The sequence below is a fragment of the Drosophila sulfurigaster genome, chromosome X, assembly GCF_023558435.1.
Source record: "Drosophila sulfurigaster albostrigata strain 15112-1811.04 chromosome X, ASM2355843v2, whole genome shotgun sequence".
In the NCBI taxonomy this organism is placed as follows: Eukaryota; Metazoa; Arthropoda; class Insecta; order Diptera; family Drosophilidae; genus Drosophila; species Drosophila sulfurigaster.
In genome coordinates, this window is record NC_084885.1 from 24,853,876 (window position 1) to 24,874,694 (window position 20,819).

The window sequence follows — 20,819 nt, forward strand, 5'->3', positions numbered from 1 at the left end:
ATATAAGTTTTAAATTATTTCACACATTTGCAATGCTAGAATGCAGACAGAAATACCGAAAGGAAACAGAGAAATCATTAGATCGAACTCATTAGTTTCGATTCTTTTCGAAAAGCTAAAGATTTGATATTTGAAATTTGAAATTTGTATGCCCAGAAGTAAGAGTGTTTTTTAAGTTTAACGAACAATGCAACAAGCAATTGAGTAAAACTATTTTATACAATTTTAATACATCAATAAAAACACTGAATTAAACAAATTACATCAATTTTATATAATCTTTGTGATTCATAAATGAGTTAAACGTGTCTGTCGATCACTAGAACTTGAATGACTCAAAATCATAGTAGAAAGTGAAATGAATTTATAATGACGGCATCTAGCGCTTACACTTCAATGCTAGATCACTAAAATTTTAATGGGTGAACATATTGCTGGAAAATGAAGTTCATCGACGCCTACTAGCGCTCGATCACTCACAACTTATATGCCTAAAAATGAATGATGAAAAATGAAGTTAATCCGTGCTGGCGCCATCTAGCGATCGTGTGCAAGTTCAGCTAATGCTTACAATTCGGAATTTTGTTGATCAGCTGCCAAAACGTTTGCGTGGTAAAACAATATTTATCTCCGAAAAAGTTAAAATTATAAATTCGCTAGTGATTTCCTCGAGTCAACCATCAAATTTGTATTGACAATAAAATCGCAGGAAAATACACTACATGCTGAAATGTCTTTCAACCTGTGTGCGATGGTCGGACACAGATTATTTTGGCCAATTGGCAACTTGGCTATTGACCCGGCTTAAGAAACGGGCGAGAAAAATAAAGAAGCGAAGCAAAAACGAAATCAAGTGAAAACTTTTTTTTCAACTGCGTTTTATGGCTTTCCTTTCCTTTTCAGCTTTTTTTGCTTGTTGGGTTGAAACTTAAATTGCCTTTTTAAGGCAGCTAGGTGAATTACCCGCTGCTGTCATTTCAGTTGCAGGGTAAACTCGTTTTCTTTTCTTTCTTTTTTTTTGTGCCTCTTCAAATACGCATGTATTAAGAGTAGAAGGAGAGTAGAAAGAGAGAGAGAGAGTTGGCATCTCTCTCGTTCGTTCGGTCGTGTTCTTGTATAATTGGGGGGAGTAAAGTATCTTTCGCGTATCTGGTGGCTAAGTAAATTCATGCATAATTAAGCGAATTGCGAGGCAAGTGCCTTAGCATGCAACGTGTCCTCTGATCAGGACTCAGGATTCAGGACTCCACATTCCATTGGCAGCAGCGAACAGAGAGAGCAGAGAACAGCGAGCAGAGAGTGTCCTCACATGCATATTTAATATGGGCACATGACTCAAAAGCCCGCAATTAACTTGCGATGAAGGGGCCACTCACTCGCTTATTTCCACACAATTAAGAGCAGAGCAATGACGAGCATCATCATCATCATTATGACGACAAAAACAAGCATCATCATGATGATGACAAGGACACACACACACACACACACGCACACACATACACTCGCAGTGAATTGTGGACAGCGGATGATTCAGAGATTGTTCCCCAAAGAATAAACAGAGCTTAACTCACGCTCTCCCTTTCTCTCTCCCTCTCTCTCTCGCTCTCTCTCTCTTGCACACACGTACACGCACGAAATGCAAATTGTATGCGAAATAAAAGTGGCTGGCACAACGCGGCGTATGAGTAACATTACGGTAACTAAAAAGTGCGCATATCGCGTATACGCCTTCAATTATTAAAGTGCCATTCGGCCATGTATCCCTTTTCCTTTTTCTCCTCCCTTCGCTTGGCTCTTTCCCTCTCTCTCTCTCTCTCACTCGCACTCGCTCTGCTCTCTGTTGTTGTTTTTATGATGGCAGCAGGAAAAAAAGATGGCAAAAAAAAAAACGTGAAAAGATGAAATTAGAAAACTGAAAACAGAAAACAGCAAAATGCAAAACGAAACTCTGGCAAATTTGTGACAAAACATGTAACGTCATGTTCACGATAAACGTTAATATGGAAACGGGTTTCCATAAAGTAGAATTCAATCAGATAAAAATATTTGAATTTAAGAAATAGTTTCATATAGGTTGATTTGGCTTACATTTGGTATATTTTACACTATATGGTATATTTTAAATGTAGTACTATATTAATATACCAAATATAGCTTTTGGTATATTTTAAATGTAGTACTATATCAATATACCAAATACAATATTTGGTATATTCTTAGTATTTGTGCGGTATATAAAATTATAATATTTCAATATACTGTATATACCATTCGGTATGTTTTTAGTATTTTTCGGTATATTAATTTGGTATATTCGTTTTTATTCACACTGGGTAACGGATATCTCACAGTCGGTCACACTCGACTGTAGTTTTCTGACTTGATAGTTTTGTTGCAAACGATGCCAACGCAATGCTCAATAATAAATCGAGATTTGCTGTTCGCAAAACCATGAGCTAGCATAAGTTTTTCTGCATTAAATTGTTTTGGTATATATTTTTCCATTTTTTATTTCACTAAAAAGATTTTCTTATTTGCATTTAGCTATGTACTATTTTCTATATATCTTGTTTACTTTATTATTAGCTTATATCTTTCTATTTTTAGTATTTTCATATACCATACTTTTAATAAAATGCTGTTGAAAGTGAATAACTTGTTTACTTTATTTTGAGCTGAAATCTTTCTATTTACAGTATTTTCATATACCATATTTTGTAGTATTTTATTGGAAATGTCAGTTTAAGTTTTGCTTAAGACGGAAGTGTAACAGAGCATCGACTGTGCGCACTTTGTTTGTATTTCTTTTGGGTTCTTATATTATTTTCTTCGCTTCACTTTGTTGATGTTTTTTTTGTTTTTTTTTTCCTTGCTTCGTATTCTTTTTTTTTCGCTTTTGCGTTATTTTGCTCGTTTTTCGCTTTTGCACTTCGCACTTTTACCTGCTTCTTATGATTATTACTTGCTGTAAATTATGTTTATATTGTTGGAGCGTGTGCAAAAGGCAGCCAAAAGGCAGCCAGAGCGTAAAGAGAGAAGCAAAGGGAAACGAAAACTTGGGCGAGAAACAGGTTGCAATCATAACTGGCGACAGCATAAACTGTGCTGATTATGTGGCGCCAAGTGGCCAGCAGGTGGCAAGCGAGCAGCGAACAGCGAGCAACGAGCACTGCAAATAGTAGACAGTTCAACTAGGGTCGCAAGACGGTGGGAGGGGGGACTGTAAGGGGGAGGGAGGGAGAGTGTTGGAAACCCCTAAAGCCAAAAGCGGCCAAAAACCGAAAAAGCCAAAACCAAAACCAAAAGCAATAGCCGTGCGGCAAGTTTGGGTCTTCGTCTTGGACTTGTTTCTAAGGCAGCTGAGAATGTGTTGGAGTGTGTGTAAGAGTGTGTGTGTGTTAGTCTGTGTGTGTGTGTGTGTTAATGTGTGTGTGTGTGTGTGTGTGTGTGTGTGCATGTGTCTTGTACGCGGTTTTGCCTTGTCTTTCAAAATTTCGTCGAGTTGAGTTCAGTTGAGTCGAGTTGAATTGAGTTGAGTATTCATTACGGTTTAAAGTTTAATGAATTCTCGCGCCCCGTCCAATTCGAGACCAGTAGAGAGAGAGAGAGAGCGAGAGAGAGAGCGAGAGTGAGAGAAAGAGACATAGAGAGGAAGCAACTCTCACTGCAGTCGACGCTTTGGGGCATTTGCCGCTTAGTCATTTATGTTGTTGCCGTCGCCTGTGCGTACAATTTTGTTTGATATCAAATGGTTGCTATTTTTAATTAAATTATCTGGGGCAAGCAAGCGGATTCTGCAGTTGTACACAGACAGCACAGTACTTGGCCAAAAACTTGCCGTCAAGTAAACCCCGTCCCAAAAGTCGACTCCACATTCACACTCACACTCACACCCATTCACTCGCACAACTCCGACTTGCACTCACACTCACAGTCAGCAGCAGAAGCTGACGTTGAACCCTGTAGTCGAGTGTTATCGACTGGAAGATACTCGCTACTTAATTTAAATAATTGTTTTATACTTTTACTTATATTGTATGTAACTAAGAGCGACTATGGCTAAGGCAGATTGAATATTTTGAAAATATACTGAACTAATATACCGAAAAAAATACTAAAATATACCGAATGTCATATATAACATTAATATGCCATCAAAATTCTCAAATATATCAAATGTTACATATCAAATAAACATACCGAAAAAATACTTAAATATACCGAAGGCTATTCGATATATGAAAAATATAGCCCTCTTTATATTTTTGTATTTTTTATATTATTTATCATATTATATCGATATTCCAAATATAGCCTTCAGTATAATTTAGCACTTCTTTCGTATATTTTTTGAATTTTCAGCCTTTGGTATATTTTTGTATTGTGTTTGTTATTTTAATTTGGTACTTCGGCCTAAAGGCCTTAGCCATGTCCGTCTGTCTGTACTCTATAGTATATTTTGGATGTTTTGGTATATCGATATACTATAATATGAAAAATATACCATAGAATACAGACAGACAGACAGACGATGGCCATATCGTCTCGACGTTGATCAAGAATATATACTAGTTTATGTATTTTAAGGAGTCGGAGAAACCTCCTTTGGATACAGAGCTAAAATACCCTTCTACTCTACTCTGTAGCAGGTATCAAAAATGAAAGCCCATTTGTGGCAGTCTTCTCAGTTCAAAACAAAAAGGAAAAGCGAGCCCAGACTAATTAACAGCAAATAGTAAACTTGTACTAAATATAAAAAATAAAGTAAACAACAAATTAACTCAAAAATTATTAAACAGCTGAACACACAGGCAACAGACATACCCTAAGCCTTAGAAATGAATTTGACGAGTTAACAAATTCAAATAAATATTAATAGCAATCATATCAAATACATAAATCTAACAATGACGGTTTTTCAGCTTAGACTCATTTTAGTAATGTGAAATGACAATCGCAAATTTCCATTAAAATGTCATCAATTAAGTAAGGGATTAAGTGTAGTATACTCCACGCTAAGCTGTCTAGTATTTTTACTTGTTTATACTTGGATTCGAATTGGAATTTGATATGACGAATATACCGAAAAAGTACTTGGTATATTGATTTAATCATATCAAGTATACGAAGCATAGTTAGCAGAGTAAATTAATTTATCTTTCAATTCTAAATAAAATATGTGTTAACTGTATTACGTATACGACACTTAGTCATGGTTATCAGAAGAAGTCGGAAATTGAAATTAGGTTGTCAATTTTAAACAAAATTTGTATAATTAATATCAAGTATACGAGACAAATTTAGCAGAAATTAGCAAAGTACATGTATTTATCAATTCAACATAAAATATGTATTAATTCTATTACGTATACGTCTTAGTTATAATAAGACTCTTAGTCTTGGAAGTCGAAAATTGAAATGAAGAAATCAATTTTAAACAAAATTCGTAAATTTCATATCACGTATACGACGCATAGTATGAAGAAGTAGCATAGTATGAAGAATGCTGCATTATGAAGTAATTTAGTTTATTTAGAATTTTATTACTACAATACAAAGTATGCAAAAGACGTGTGTCAAACTATCGAAACCCATTGTAGGACTCCCAGATACATATCTAACACATTACGTATACGTCTAGTATGCCGTATGGCGTGCATTTGCATTGTGTATCGCGCAATTTTGCCGCAAATAGAAAAACAAACAAAAATAAGACTAAAACGTGTAATAATTACCAAATCGAAAAGCCATTCCACAATTATTTTTCGCTTCGTCTTAAGCACAATTCACGGCATTTCACAAGTGGAACAGCCGAGAGAAATTTTGCTTCTATGTCAGCTATGTAAGTGCTGAGGGAAGCTCTTATAATGCTTCATTCACAACACAACACAACAACATGTGCTGTGCAAAGAGTCGCCAAAGTCCAGTCCCTTGTTGCGCTTTCCCTCTCTCTCTAGTAAAACTATTCTTGCACTCTTTCAGCTTACTTCTCGTAATTATAAAATTCTCTTTTCACAAATATGCTGCCCTTCCATACCATTCAACTGTTCCTTTCTCTCTCTCTCTCTCTCATCTCGCATCTCGCTCTTCTTCACTCTAGCAATTATTAATCCTATTAATGCACTTCGTTTCCCTCGCTGCTGTTATTACCTGCACTCATAGTTTTTCCTTCTATTCCCTTTTGTTGGACATTTCTCCTACTTTTATATTGAGCTTCATTAGTTTCATAATTCAACTTCTATTCTTATTTCTTTTCTTGCTGTTAATATTATTGACACTCCCATCGTTGCATCAGGGGATTTCAATTTGAGTTGTATTTATAATACTTCAATTTGCTGGCCCTTGTTTAATTATGTGTCATGTTACTTAACTGAATATTTATGTTTTTGTCATTTTCTTATTACCCATATTTATTGCCGCTAATTATTAGGTAGAAGGGTAAGTGGAAAAAATGACTACTGCAATCGGTTCTTAATTTCTTTGGCTGACAATTTGGTATATTTTGTACTATATGGTATATTTTAAATGTACATAGTACTATTTTAATATACCAAATATGGCGTTTGGTATATTTTTAGTTTTTTCACTTTATGGCATATTTGTAATGTAGTTCTATAACAATATACCAACTATTGCCTTTGGTATATTTTTAGTATTTTACTCAATGGTATATTTTAAATGTGGCAGTATTATAATAATACATATCAAATATAACTTTAAGTCTATTTTTAGTATTTTGCTCTCGGTGGTATATTTTCAACGTTGTACTATATAAATATACTGAATATAGACTTTGGTATATTTTTAGTATTTTTGTGGTATATTGATTTGGTATAATTTATAAATGTTATTTATTGTTATTTATAAAATTTACTAAATTAACATACCGCAAAAATACTAAAATATACTGAAGCATATATTTTGTATATTTATATACATAGTACTTTTGCTTTTATTCAAACTAGGTAGCAGGTATCTCATAGTCGAGCACACTTGACTGTAGCTTTCTTACTTGTTTTACAATTATTTACTTATTCATTTCAATTTACTTGCAGATCAATTTCACGTTTTTTGGACTTCAACTGTTTTAAGTAATAATGCAAGGTAAGTGAAACATATTTTTTTTAATTTATTATGACGAAAAGGTGGTTTTATTAAAGGCAATTTTATTTGAAAGATTATTTATAGAAATATATGTATATATTTATATGGTCGAATACCTTTTGATAAAAATCATTACATATATCCTTTTAAAAATATTCATATTTCGAAAGTGAATAATGCATATCCAATAAGAATATAATAGCAGAAATGAAATAGTTGGCTTCTTTATATATTATTTATATTGCTGCCGTCTGTCTGATTAATTAACTGATTAAATAGTTATCACTCTTTTTTTATGTATTTCATTATTCTTAATCTACGCATTTTACTCGATATGTTTTTTGAATATTCCTTTTGCCATACTCACTCTGCTATGTTACATCTGTTGATTATTTATTTATCAAAGAGTTTTCTACTCTCTCTACCTATTAAATGCTGGCATTATTTTATAGCTCTTGTTGTTGCTCCTCTCACTCGTTTGTTATTCTGAATAATGCACTTACTGCAATTTCAATTTCTTTTGCACTCATTTTCATTATTCGCACTCTTATTGCAATTACCAACTCGATGTCTACGGTTACCGCTTGCTGTCTTTTTGGTCTTCGGTCTTCGGTCTCGACACTTATTTCTACCTACACACAGAGCAATTTACGAGTACGCAACTCCTTCGACTCTGACTCTGACTCTGACTTCTACTTCCACTTCGACTTTGACCTTTGCTCTTCTACTCTAATTTCCACTCCACTTTCTCCCCCTCTTCTTTTTTTCTCCGTGCTGCTCGAGCATAAAAACGAAGCATTTATTAAAAACCAAGTGACTGCCTCAAATTAAGCTCGGGCAAAACTGCAAAACTAAAAGCTGAACGCTGAAGCTGAAGCTGAAGGCTGAAAATGAAAGCCAAAGCTAAAGCCAAAAGCGTAACGTAAGCGTTGTGCGTAAGGCGAAGTACCGAAAAAGTGCCGTTATTGCTTTCAACTTTTTTTTCTGGCTCTTACTTTTCTTTTCCGTTTCGTTATTCTCCTCGTTGGGGGGGAGGAGGGGGATAAGAAAATCGGCATAAAGCACGCTAGACTGCACGCCTTTTCAGTTTTTTTTTTCCCTTTTTCGTTGTATGTTGCTGCACCACTTGTCGTATACTTAATATCGTTGCTGGAAACTGAACTCAACTTAACTCACATATGGCATTGTGGCTGCTGCCACTTAAACATTGCTTGCAGCAGCCACAAAGACACACTTCGCACTCGGATGAAGCAGCAGAGGAAATCATATCAGCGATAATGTTTTATCACTCCTTTGATGCCCTTCACTAGAGCGAGGGAATGTCGACTTTTATGAGCAATTTGTGGCACTCAAATTACTTTGCTTTATTTAGCATAACAATTCGTTGGCATTTAAAGATAGTTTGATAACAAATTGAAGAATTGCTTTACTGTTTAATTAGCAATAAAATGATTTAAAAGTTGTATTTTATTATGCAAGTTATTTATTTCGAATTTCATACAAATTTTTTAGATGCAGTTCAACTTTTATTTATTTAATGTAGTTTTTTATTATACCAATTTTCGTTCAAATTTTATTTATTTATTTTTTTTAAATTTATCAAATAATATTTACTTATCTCAAGTTCGATTGTGTATCAAAATAGTTCAACATTTTTTCATGAATTTTAGTTAAACGTATGAATTTTAATTCTCTTTATTATATTTATTATTCCAAATATTTACTTCTTATCTCAAGCTAGATTTGTGTATGAATTATATAATAATTCTTATTTAAATTGTCTTAGTATCTGCAGATAGATTGCAAATAAGCAAGTATTAATTTCGACAGCCATGCAAACAAATGCTTAAATATTTTAATTAAATTGTTTATATTTTTAATCTTCAACTTTTGTTTGGATTATTTGTTTTGGCTTTTTATTGATTTAGTTTTGATATTTATGAATTTACCAGTTAAAATTCGTCTAATTGAATTATTTAACTTTATTCGTTGAACTAGTTGTGAACTAGGCAGAGAATATTCTCTTTGTGTTTTTATACATTTACTTTGCTCACACTTTTAATCGAGTTAATCATTTGTAAAAATAGAAATCTAACTGAAGCCATGTTCGTATTATTTTATCTACAAAAATATTCTTTAAAATTGTTTATAATAATTTCAAATGGCTTAAGCTCACATTTACCAATTGTAAAGACATTAAAAGCTTACCCAAAGCAATTGGAGAACGAGCAGTAAATTATTTGCCAACACAGCAATAATATATCGAGTGTATATAAATATTTATTGCAGTGCATAAAAGTGCATTTGCCGTCATAACAAGTGAGAAAACTATAGTCAAGTGAGCCCGACTGTGAGATACCGGCTATATCCATTTGCAATATAAGCAAAGCAAGTCGATATTATTCATAAAATATGCCAAATTAATATAGTGCAAAAATAGTGAAAATATACTGAAGATTATATTTGATACATCTATATACTAACACATTGAAAATATACCATATGTGATCTATAGTATATTTGTATCTGAAATACAATACATTTGGTATATTTATATATTATTGTTCTTAAAATATACCGAATTAATATAGTTTAAAAATACTGAAAATATACCGAAAGTTATATGTGGTATAATGATATACTAACACATTAAAAATATACCATATGTACTTTATGGTGTATTTGTATACTATTAAAATACTGATATATGATATATTTGGTATATTTTTATACCATCAAATATATACTGAAATATTCAACTATTCATTCAAAATATATCACATGGGGTGCGTATGATTTTGTTTGTGATAGTATATACCAAATTTAGTATATTTTAGTATTTATATATATATTTATAATAATGTAGTATATTTTAAGAAGATAGACATGGCTGATCGAGAATATATATGCAGGGATGCATATATATATACCTGCTTCATTCTGATACATCCATTTTCTGCAGGCACACAATTAAAATACCCTTCGATCCTATGGTGAGTAACGGGTATAGGAGTAGTTAATAATTAAAGCGAATTGTTGTACAAAATGCTTGGAGAAGTGCAGCAAACTCGTTTGGCATTCGACTGGAAAGTGGAAAGTGGAAAGTGTATCACAATAATACCCGTAAAATGTCAACGTGTCAAAATATGCCAGCAGCTTCCTTCCTGTTTGCGTAGTGAAACACAAAAAATATTTTAACATACGCACATACACACACACACACACACATACAATTGTTGAGATATTCAGAGTAAAAGTCAGCAGCAGCGAGAATTGGCGAAAATGCGTAGCAAAACATGAAAATGCACAGACCAAAAGAGAGAGAGAGAGAAAGAGGAAGAGGGAGTGAAGTGTGTGGAGGAGGCAAAAAAAGAAGTGCGGAAACGGAATTCTGTAAGCGAAGCACTCGCTCAATGCAAGTGTGTGTGTGTGTGTGTGTGTGTGTGAGTGTGTGTGAGTGCGTGCATGCGTGTGTGACTGTATGCGTAATATGTGTGAGGCCATCCTAAATAAACAATTTAACAACTTGAAAATTCCATTTATTAACCTTTTTCCGCATAATAAAATTTGAAACCTTCTTTCTACACAACAAACACTCGCACACTACTACAGAAAAGTGCGTGCGAGGAGTAGGCGTGAAGCAGCGGAGAAGGGTAGCCAAAAAAAAAAGATACAAAGCAGAAGCGAGAGAGAGGGAGAGAGAGAGAGCGCGGGGTAGCAATGGAGAGAGGGAGAAAGGAAGCACATATGAGAGTGCCAAAGAGTCAAGTCAATGCTGAAGAATTGCACAACAAAGTGAAGACAAAAAAAAAAGCAGCAACAACAACAAGGCGAAATAAAGTGCCAAAGCAGCAACAGCAACAGTAAAAACAACAACAACAACGGAGACTGAAAAGCAGCAACAACAAGTGAGGCTGAATAACGGCAACAACAACGAGAAGAAGAACGAGAACAACAACAACACGCAAGAGAACCAAACACATGCCAATACGAAAGCAACAACAACAACAACAAGAACTGAACGCGGCTGAATAACAACAACAACAATTTGCTTGGAGTGGATTAATAACAAAGTCAACAAGGATAACACGCCTTAATTATGTATGTACAGGCGTTAGTGCGCACTGTGCGGGGGCGGGGGCGGTGGAGAGGGGAGGATAGCAGGTGGACGACTGAAGGGCAAATTGTTTTCGGTGCAAAGAGTGTGAAGCGGATGAAGCTAGCAGAGGCAGAGCTAGAGACGGAGATAGAGAAGAAGGCAGAGACGGAGGCAGAGAAGAAGGCAGAGACGGAGACGGAGGCTGAAGCAGAAACTAAGCGGAAGAGCGCTGCAGATGTTTGCGGCCGAGTGACGTAAATTGTAGTCAAACAGCAGCAGCAACAATCTAAACAGCAACAACAAACATCGACGGACAAAGAAGAGAGAGAGAGAGAGACAAAGCAAAGCCTTCGGCTTTGGCAGCAGTCAAGCAGCCAACTAACAAATACACGTAAGTGGCAAGTACAACATGATGTACAAGTCGAATGTATCTCTGCGGGTCCATAGATACCATGCCATGCCTCCTTCCCCCCCCCCTTTACTAACCCTCCTTTCGAGTGAGGTAAGCGAGGAGGTGAAAGCGCTGTAAAAAGCAAATACTTGTTAACGAATGCGGGCAAAATGCCGCCGCAGTGAGTGTGAAGAGAGGAGTAAAGGGGAAATGGTGGAAAGGGGAAAGGGGGAAAGCGAGGTGAAAGCGAGAGACGTATTTTCATAAATTAATTTCATTTGTGATTCCAACTCTGCCTCTGCCCAAAAGAGGACTCTCGATACATTGTTGCTCTTGCTCTCTTGCTTTCTGCTTTTGTTTGCCTTCCCCTCTCTCTCTCTCTCTCTCTCGCTCTGTTGTTGTTTTCCATTTTTGTTTTTCGCTTAATTGTCGTCTGGCTGTGTGTGTGTGTGTGTGTGTGTGTGCTTTAAACGAATTTCACTCGAGTATCATCAAGCGACGCTTTCGCATACATTACATAAATTAAAAAATACGTGAAAATGCCTCCGAAATATGTATATTTCCCATTTCCCATTTCCCACTGTTGCACGCTGCACGCTTTCCGCTTTTCCTGCTTTCCTGCTTTTGCTGCTTTCCTTTGCCCCAAAAGCACACACTCTTTAAATATTTGCCAATTGAAAGTCACTCGATTATTTTCCCTTTTGCATACATTCCAAACTATTAATATTTGGCATAAATTTAATAAATAGATCAACTGGAAAATACCAAATGTGCTAAAAGCAAAATTTTGCTCTTGGTACTAAGAATTTTCTACTGAAAAGTGAAAAGTCCAGGAATGCAAATCTTGCATATTTATTTAAAAAACATTTAAATACCTAAGTTCTTCTTCTTCTTATTAATATGAAAAAAGTTGCTTACTTTTAAGAGCCTCACATCTGATTGTAAAAACACCAAATCAAGTGAGATTATGAATATGAATAAAATAGCAAAACGGTACGGTATTATTCATAAAATATACCAAATTAATGTACCACATAAATACTAAAAATATGTCAAAGACGAAATTTGGTATATTAGTATGATACTTGATACATTCAAAATATACCAAGGAGTGCAAAATATACCAAATTGTCATGGATAATAAATAATAAAGTTGGAGTCGAGTATGCTCGACTTTGAGATACCCGCTACCTATTTTGAATAAAAACAATAATACAAATAAATAAACATAAAATAATCAAAATCAATATTATTCTTAAAATATTATATACCAAATAATAAGCCACAAAAATATTTAAATATACCAAGAGCTATATTTGGTATATTGATGTGATACTTGATACATTCAAAATATGCCAAAGACTGCAAAATGCTAGGTATAATAAATAATAAAGTATGCTCGACTTTGAGATACCCGCTAACTAGTTTGAATAAAAAGAATAATACAAATAAATCAAAATAAAATAATAAAAATACAAGTTAATAAATAAAAAATCAGTATTATTCTAAAAATATACCAAATTAATATAGCACAACAATATTTAAATATACCAAAAGCTATATTTGGTATATTGACATAGTTCTACATACATTCAACATAGAGTGCAAAATATACCACATTGTCAGCGAACATTATAGTTTTTACTATGAAATTAATATAAAATAAATTTAAAATTAGCAAACAGATGCATACATTTTTAGGTACAAATTTCTTTAATGAGTCAAACGCATCGCATTAAGTTTGGCATACATTTCAATAGAGAAAATTGTTATTATTGTTCTGATTTATTATTGCTACCTCAATTTCATTTAATATTTAAAAAATGCAATTATGATTCGCTTGTTAAAAGCGTGTTTTTGTTATTCATGTTTTCATTATTGTTATTCATAGAAAATCATTTAGGAATGATCAAATTGCGCAAATTGTTCAATTAAATGGAGGTTGAGAAGAAACTCACAAACCAACAAAAAAAAAACTTGAATTATAGATGAAAAACAATTCAATTCGACAATCCTGTAACTCTGCTTTAATACAAGCTTATTAATATTATCAATTATTTTAGTATTTTAATTTTGTCATTTGAAGCAGCAATTCACAACTCAAATTCTTTTTTTTATTATTATATTATATTAATTGAATATTTTATTATTATATTTTAACACGTTTTTGTGAATTTGAAATTGCATTTAAATAGTTCGTGACTTAAAAGAGTTCAATTACACTAATAAAATAAATTTGTTGGGAATTTCAACTGAGATTTGAAGCTGTTTTGAAAAATACGCGTAAAATGTCTAATCGCATCCATTAGCCAGGGAGACGACAACAAACTGACTGACAGAACAGTCATAATTTAATACTGCAAATACATAAATATACCATAAAGCTTGTGTTTCGCTCTGAAGCGAGAAACGCGAAAGCGAAAGCGAATGCGACTGAGAATGAAGCAACAATTAGAGCCCATTAAAATTGTATCATATGAAATTGAAGCGTTAATGAAAATGTGTTGACATGAAATTTCCACAGTGCCCCCCAAACTGCCACGCCTACTACCGCCTCCTTCTCTCAGCTGCACCTGATGCGAAAACGTGAACGAAATGCGAGAAGGAGGCAAGCGAGAGAGAGAGAGAGAATGCGAGTATCAAATATGAATAGATGCAATTAAAAAGCATTCAACGAATGAAATTACGAGCATCAAGCATTATTTTTCCTTCTTTCTCTTGCTTTTCCTTTTCCTCTTGTCTCTCATTTCTTGAAATTTCGTTTTTGTCATTTTTTTTTGTGTTTGTATTTCTTTTCTGTTTTTTTTTTAGTATTTTGCGCCCTTCGCACAAATTTTCGTAATTGCATTTTGAATGCCAAATAGAAGTTGGCACATATCTTTAGACTACTTTGGATCTCTTTCTCATCACACAACACAAGAGCATTCAGTTCGCCTTGCTCTGACAAACAATTGCGATTTTATACCCGCTTCCTATAGGGTAGAAGGATATTATAATTTTGTGCCTGCAGGAAATGTAGAAGACATTTGCGACCCTGTAAAGTATATATATATTCTAGATCTTGACGATATAGCGATGTCTATCTGGTATATTTTCAATGCAGTACTTCATAAATATACCAAATATTAAATTTGGTATATTTTTTGTATTTTGGTAGTACTTATGTACTTATGGTATATATCAAATATCACCTTTGGTATATTTTTAGTATTTTTGCGGTATTAATTAATTTGGTATATTTGAAAATTAATAATGCACTATCACTGATATACCAAATATAACCTTTGGTATATTTTTAGTATTTTTGCGGTATTAATTAATTCGGTATATTTGAAAATTAATGATGCCCTATCACTGATATACCAAATATAACCTTTGGTATATTTTTAGTATTTTTGTGGTATTAATTAATTCGGTATATTTGAAAATTAATAATGCACTACCACTGATATACCAAATATAACCTTTACACCAAATAATTAGTATTTTTGTAGTTTATTAATTCGGTATATTTTATGTATTTCGTTTCATACTTGTTTGTTTTTGGCTAGCGTACAGATTATTATCTGAATTTTTATACCCGCTACCCATAGGGTAGAAGGGTATTATAACTTTGTGCCGGCAGGAAATGTATGTAACAGGTAGAAGGAGGCATCTCCGACCCTATAAAGTATATATATTCTTGATCAGCGTCAACAGCCGAGACGATATAGCCATGTCCGTCTGTCCGTCTGTGTGTCTGTCCGTCTGTCCGTATGAACACCTAGATCTCAGAGACTATAAGAGATAGAGCTATAATTTTTTTATAATTTTTTTTCGACAGCATTTGTTATGTTTGCACGCAGATCAAGTTAGTTTCAAATTTTTGCCACGCCCACTTCCGCCCCCGCAAATCAAAAAAATCGAATAACAAGCGTAATTTTAAAGCTAGAGTTGCGAATTTTGGTATATATAATAATAACTATAGTAGTTATGATTCCTGATCTGGTTGCGATCAGATGAAAATTGTCGAAGTTATTAAAGAAATACTTTTGTATGGGCAAACACGCCTACTTACTAGGGTCTTAGTTGCTTTAGATGACAAATCTGGTATATTGTGCCGTCTATGGTATATTTTGAATGCGGTACTATATCAATATACCAAATATATTTTTAGGTATATTTTTAGTATTTTTGCAGTATATTCGGTATATTTTGAGAAAATTATCGCAAAATATATTTCTTTTATTCAAAATGGGTAGCGGGTATCTCACAGTCGAGTGCACTCGACTGCAGCTTTCTTACTTGTTTCATTATTAATTGGTCTTTGCGTTCGCTGAGGCGCAGAGTAAAATAAATATACATATGAACAAATTTTGAAAGCTATGCTGTAAAATATTACAATTTCTATAAGCACTTTCAGTTGTCAATTATTTTTATAATTTCTATTTTAATTTTTTATTTAGTAGTTGAACCAGTAGAGCAATAAAGTACTATAAGGACACATTTTAAGGAAACTCATTCAGGCCAAAGCCAATTATTATTTAATAAAAAATACAGATTTCAAATTTCGAAAGTCGCTCCTAAGAATTTGATGCCATTTCTATTTAGAAAATTTTTTAAGGCTTGCTTTATAACTTTATAATTGTTTAATTTTAAAATTTAAAAAGTCTCCTCTATAAATTTTATTTCATTTCGATTCGGAAAACTCTTTAAAGTTTGGGTTTTTACATTATTATTTTTTAAAAATTGCAATTTTAAAAAGTTCCTCTTTCTCTTTAGAAAACTCTTTAAACTTTTGTTTACTATTTTTTTAAAGCGACCACAATAATATTTCACTTTTATCACTATTGATAGAACCTAAATAAAATTAGATCTTTAGAACATATTTGAATAATCTTTCAACCACGTGACACAAACTTTTTTTTGACTACAAGTTTTCTTATACCGATTTAATCAGTTCAACACAATATGGACAACTTATTCAGGCAGAAACTCAAGCTCATCCTGAAGAAGTTGAGCCAAAGAACTAAATTTATTGTTGAGCGCAACATTTTCAGCAATTTTTGTAGCACAGTTTTTCGAGTTTGTAAAAGTATCATTAACACTTCAAAACAAACACAACAAAACAATATTTTCAGATGTATTTTTGTAGCACAGTTTTTCGAGTTTGAAACGAAATTCATTTAAAATATTTATAGCACAGTTTTTGGGATTTCAAAGAGTATCGTTAACACTTCAAAATAAAACTGATCAATCACAAAATTATTATACAGCAATTGAATTCAATCAAATTCAAATAATTTCGATTTACAAATGCGATGCAGATTAATTATTTTAAAAAGTATTAATTTTCAAATGTGATGAAATTATTTTGTTTTTTATTAATATGTATTTTTATTATATCAAAGCTAGTATTAAATACTAAATTTTATTATTATGTTGATTATTTTATTTTCTCAAATGTAGTATTAAATACTAAATATTTTAGTTATTTAACACTGAATTTAGTTATATTTTCATTATATCAAATTTAGTATTAAATACTAAATTTAACTATTATATGCAATTCGAAATACTAAATACACTAAAGAGAATACTGGACCTTCGACTTTGTGTTGAGATTAATTTCATTAACTTTTTGATGAGGAACACAGAGAATTAAGAACCCATTTAACCAGCCAACAACAAAGATATTGCCAATTTGAAAGCCCAGGCAGAGCAAAAAATTGAAAGCATTCTCAAACTTTTTGTTGTTTGCTGTGGAAATTAGTTTAATTTGTCTCTAATTTTTGTGTGTTTGCTTTAGGGCAAATTAGTTAGAATTTGCCTAAATTGTGGGTATATAATTGTTTGGAAATACGCACCATATATTTTTAGAGACAATTCCAGTTAACTCGATGCTTGCGTGTTTTATTTTGTGTTTTTGTTTTTGTTTATTTTTAATTGTGGCTTGCACAAAAGTTTTGTTTGGTCCACAAAATGAAATTAAGCACAATTCTTAATGGAAGGCGGAGACTTGGACTTGACTAGAGTCCTCTGGAGAAGGAGGACGAAGATGAGGAGTCTTTTAAATACTTTCGGAAAGTCATTAGGCTCATCGTTGTTCAGAGTGCGGGGGTGCGGTGGAGAGGAGCTTCAATTGTGCTCTCGAAACTTGACAATAATCGTAAAACAAAACGAAAAATCAAGAGAACTAAAAAAAAATTGCGGGAAATTGTTGTTAGATAAAATGTTATTTTTTTTTTTTTGCACTTACGATTGCACCGAAAAAAAAATTGTTGTTGATGTGAGATGCACCCAAAAAAAATGCAAAACGAACAATCGATGCGGCGATTGCGATCTTTGGAGCTGGCCGCGGCCTAAACGCGATGCGATTTAATTATTTATTTTGTAGATTTGTATTATTATTTGTATTATTTTGCCTTTGCGCGGATTCAACAGACTCAACAGACAATAACAGAACGTCGTGGCACGTGGCACGTGGCACTGACTGAAGAGGTAACAAAACAAAAAACAAGAACCGGACGTCGAGTGTTGAAGATGCGATTGCCAAAACGAGAAACGAGAAGAACGTGTGTGTTCATTTATTTGTTTGTTTCGTTCGACTATAGCTGACTGAGACTGAGACTGAGAGAGAAATATGGAGGATGCGACTTTGTCGACCGCTTCATGCGAGACCACGACCTCGACTGAGCGGCGACGACGACAGGAGTTCGACACAACGCAACGCAACGCAAAGCAACGTGGCAGGCGACGACGACAGCGACAGCAGCAGCGACGACGACGACGACGACGTCGACCACGACCACGGACAATATAATAAGTATGCGAGTGTGTGTGCGTGTGTGTGTGTGTGTGAGAGTGTATGTATGGGAAACGGAGACGGAGAAGCGACTCGCTTGGCTGCACTGCTTGGACTGACTCCGACCAGCATCAACATGCTGAACAGAACCAAAGCAGAAAGCAGAAAGCGAAGCCGATGCCGAAGCTGCGGACACGAAGCCGAAGCTGCGAAGCCGAAGCTGCGAAGCCGAAGCTGCGAAGCCGAAGCTGGCAACCACGTGTAGTTTGGCGTCAAAGGATGCTGGAGTGAAAAACGCTGCGCTTTGCTATGCCTAACAGCGCTGTTAACTGCCGCTGTTAGCTAACATTTGCCGGAATGTTAACCAATGTAAACAAATAAAAACGCAATGCTACGAGTCGCCATCGTTGCCTTCGTCATCGTCGTCGTCGTCGTTCACATTGCTTTCGCCGCCTTTTCGTTGTGTTCGCCTTTTGCCATTCTTCTTTGCTTCACTCGTTTTGCTGCTGCTGCTGCTTCTGCTACTGTTGCTGCTTCTTCAATCATTTCATGCTGCGGCAACCACGTGCCACTCCTGTGGAGCAGCTAAACGCTTCACTGGAGGCGCTCGTCCTCAACCTTCTCCTCGTCCCCGTTCTCTTCTTCCTCTTTCTTTGCCTCTGCACTCGTCTATACCCTGGAAGTGCAAACAAAAACTATATTTAACTGATACTCGTATGTGACTTCCGCTGCGGTTTTTATTTGCTTAATTCAAACGATTTTCAAGTATTATTTTAAAATATACGTCATTGTAAATTATAAAATATAATCGTTATAATCATTATATACCATAATAAAGTACGACTATAATTATTTCAATTGTTTTCCGTATCCTCTATCCTATTACAACTCTAAGTAACTCGTAACTTTTAATTAATTGAAATTTAACTTATAAACTCATTATAAAATATAATTATTATGGTATATTAAGATTTATTTTGATGAAAAGAATTAAAAATACAAATTATTTTTTAATAATGTGTAATATGAACAATAAGTCTTAACAGTTTAAGAAACAAATCGAAATTTTGAACAAGATGATTCGGTAAGGATGCAAGAATATAAAATAAGAATATAGTCCTTGATACAAAATTCAAAATATGATCTGAAAAGTATTGAAATTTTTTTGATACTAAGAATTGAAGCATTGCAGAAATGTTTATGAAAACTTTTCGAATTTATTATTTTTTTAAAGCTTTATTTTAGGAACAGTTTGGATTTTTTGTTAGGTATATGCTTAAGATATTTTTGGAATTAAATACTGAAATATTTATTATTGTTGGCTTATGCGCTTTTTACTCCCATTTTTTTAATGCATTTTAAAATTTTAAAACTTTCTTTTCGTATTTTTTTGTATGCTTCACCAACAGTTTGCTATTTGATTCAATATGCTTAAAATATTTTGGATTCAAATTCATTTTTTCTAAAACGCATTAAATTTTATTGGCCTATTTTTGATATTCTTATTTTACTTCCATTTTTTCAAAATAACTTTTTATTTTCTTTATTCAATACTTCAGATTACAACTTACATTTCAGTTTACAATTTAATTTCAAAATCCAGGGTATATTCGAGTCGTTATCTTAGGCTGCCACATGTTGGGCTGCACACATTGTAATTGTGACTCCAATTTGCAGCAAATTCTGCTTTTAGAAAATTAAATCTTTTGTGTATGGGTTGGGTTCTTGTTTTTTTTTTTGCTTCCTCTTTTTTGCTTTTTGGACAATTTGTACAGCGCTGTTAATGCTAATTATAATTAAATACTTAACACTGAGTGCATCGCTCGCTGTTCTATTCTCGCTGTCATAGTCCTGAGGGTGTTGATAAGACAAGCTTCTTGATAAAGGGATGAAGGGAAAAGGCGAAGGCGACGGCGAAGGCGAAGGCCAGAAAGATGTGCACATTTTTTAATTAAGTAAATGAGCAATAAAGCAACATTTCGGAAATCGAGAAGCCAAAGCAAAAGGCTATTGACAAAGGCCAGTGAAAAGCGTAGTAAAAAAAAAAAAACAAAAACGAAGAGAGAAAACGATTTAGTGGCAGGACTTTTCACATTTCCCGAGAAAAGTGTAGGAAGTGTTGCTGGTGCGAAGGAGGGGGAGGAGGAAGACAAAAAAAAAAAACAAAATTTAAATAAAGAGACCAGAAAGTAGTTGAAGCATCAAGCAGAAGCTTGTGTAGAGCTCGTAAAGCTTATTTCTAAATTATTCTAATAAAACAATCCCAACCTCTCGCTCTTCTTCTTCTCCTTTCGCTTTCTCGTTCTACACAAATGCACAAAATGGTCAGATTTTTAATGCCGATTTTAGGCCAACAAAATATTCACTAAACACATTTAATATCATTATTTTTAATAGCATTTTTGCTTTAGAAATTAAAGATGCTGAAAATCAAGAGA

At 33.8% G+C, this 20,819-nt stretch overlaps 1 protein-coding gene across 4 annotated transcripts in view; it reads right to left on the bottom strand.

Annotated features, from left to right (window-relative positions):
- LOC133849080 (neuronal acetylcholine receptor subunit alpha-7) overlaps positions 1–20,819 on the bottom strand; it is a 217,785-nt gene that overhangs the window by 192,039 nt on the left and 4,927 nt on the right. For 2 of the 4 annotated variants that reach the window (XM_062284942.1, XM_062284945.1), the window contains exon 1: positions 17,444–17,674. The exons of 1 other annotated variant lie outside the window; for it this stretch is intronic. The gene's annotated coding sequence lies outside the window, so the exon portion shown is untranslated. Of the gene's footprint in view, positions 1–17,443; positions 17,675–17,835; positions 18,480–20,819 lie in introns of those variants that run through there. One more of the 4 variants, XM_062284943.1, reaches the window with a different exon arrangement.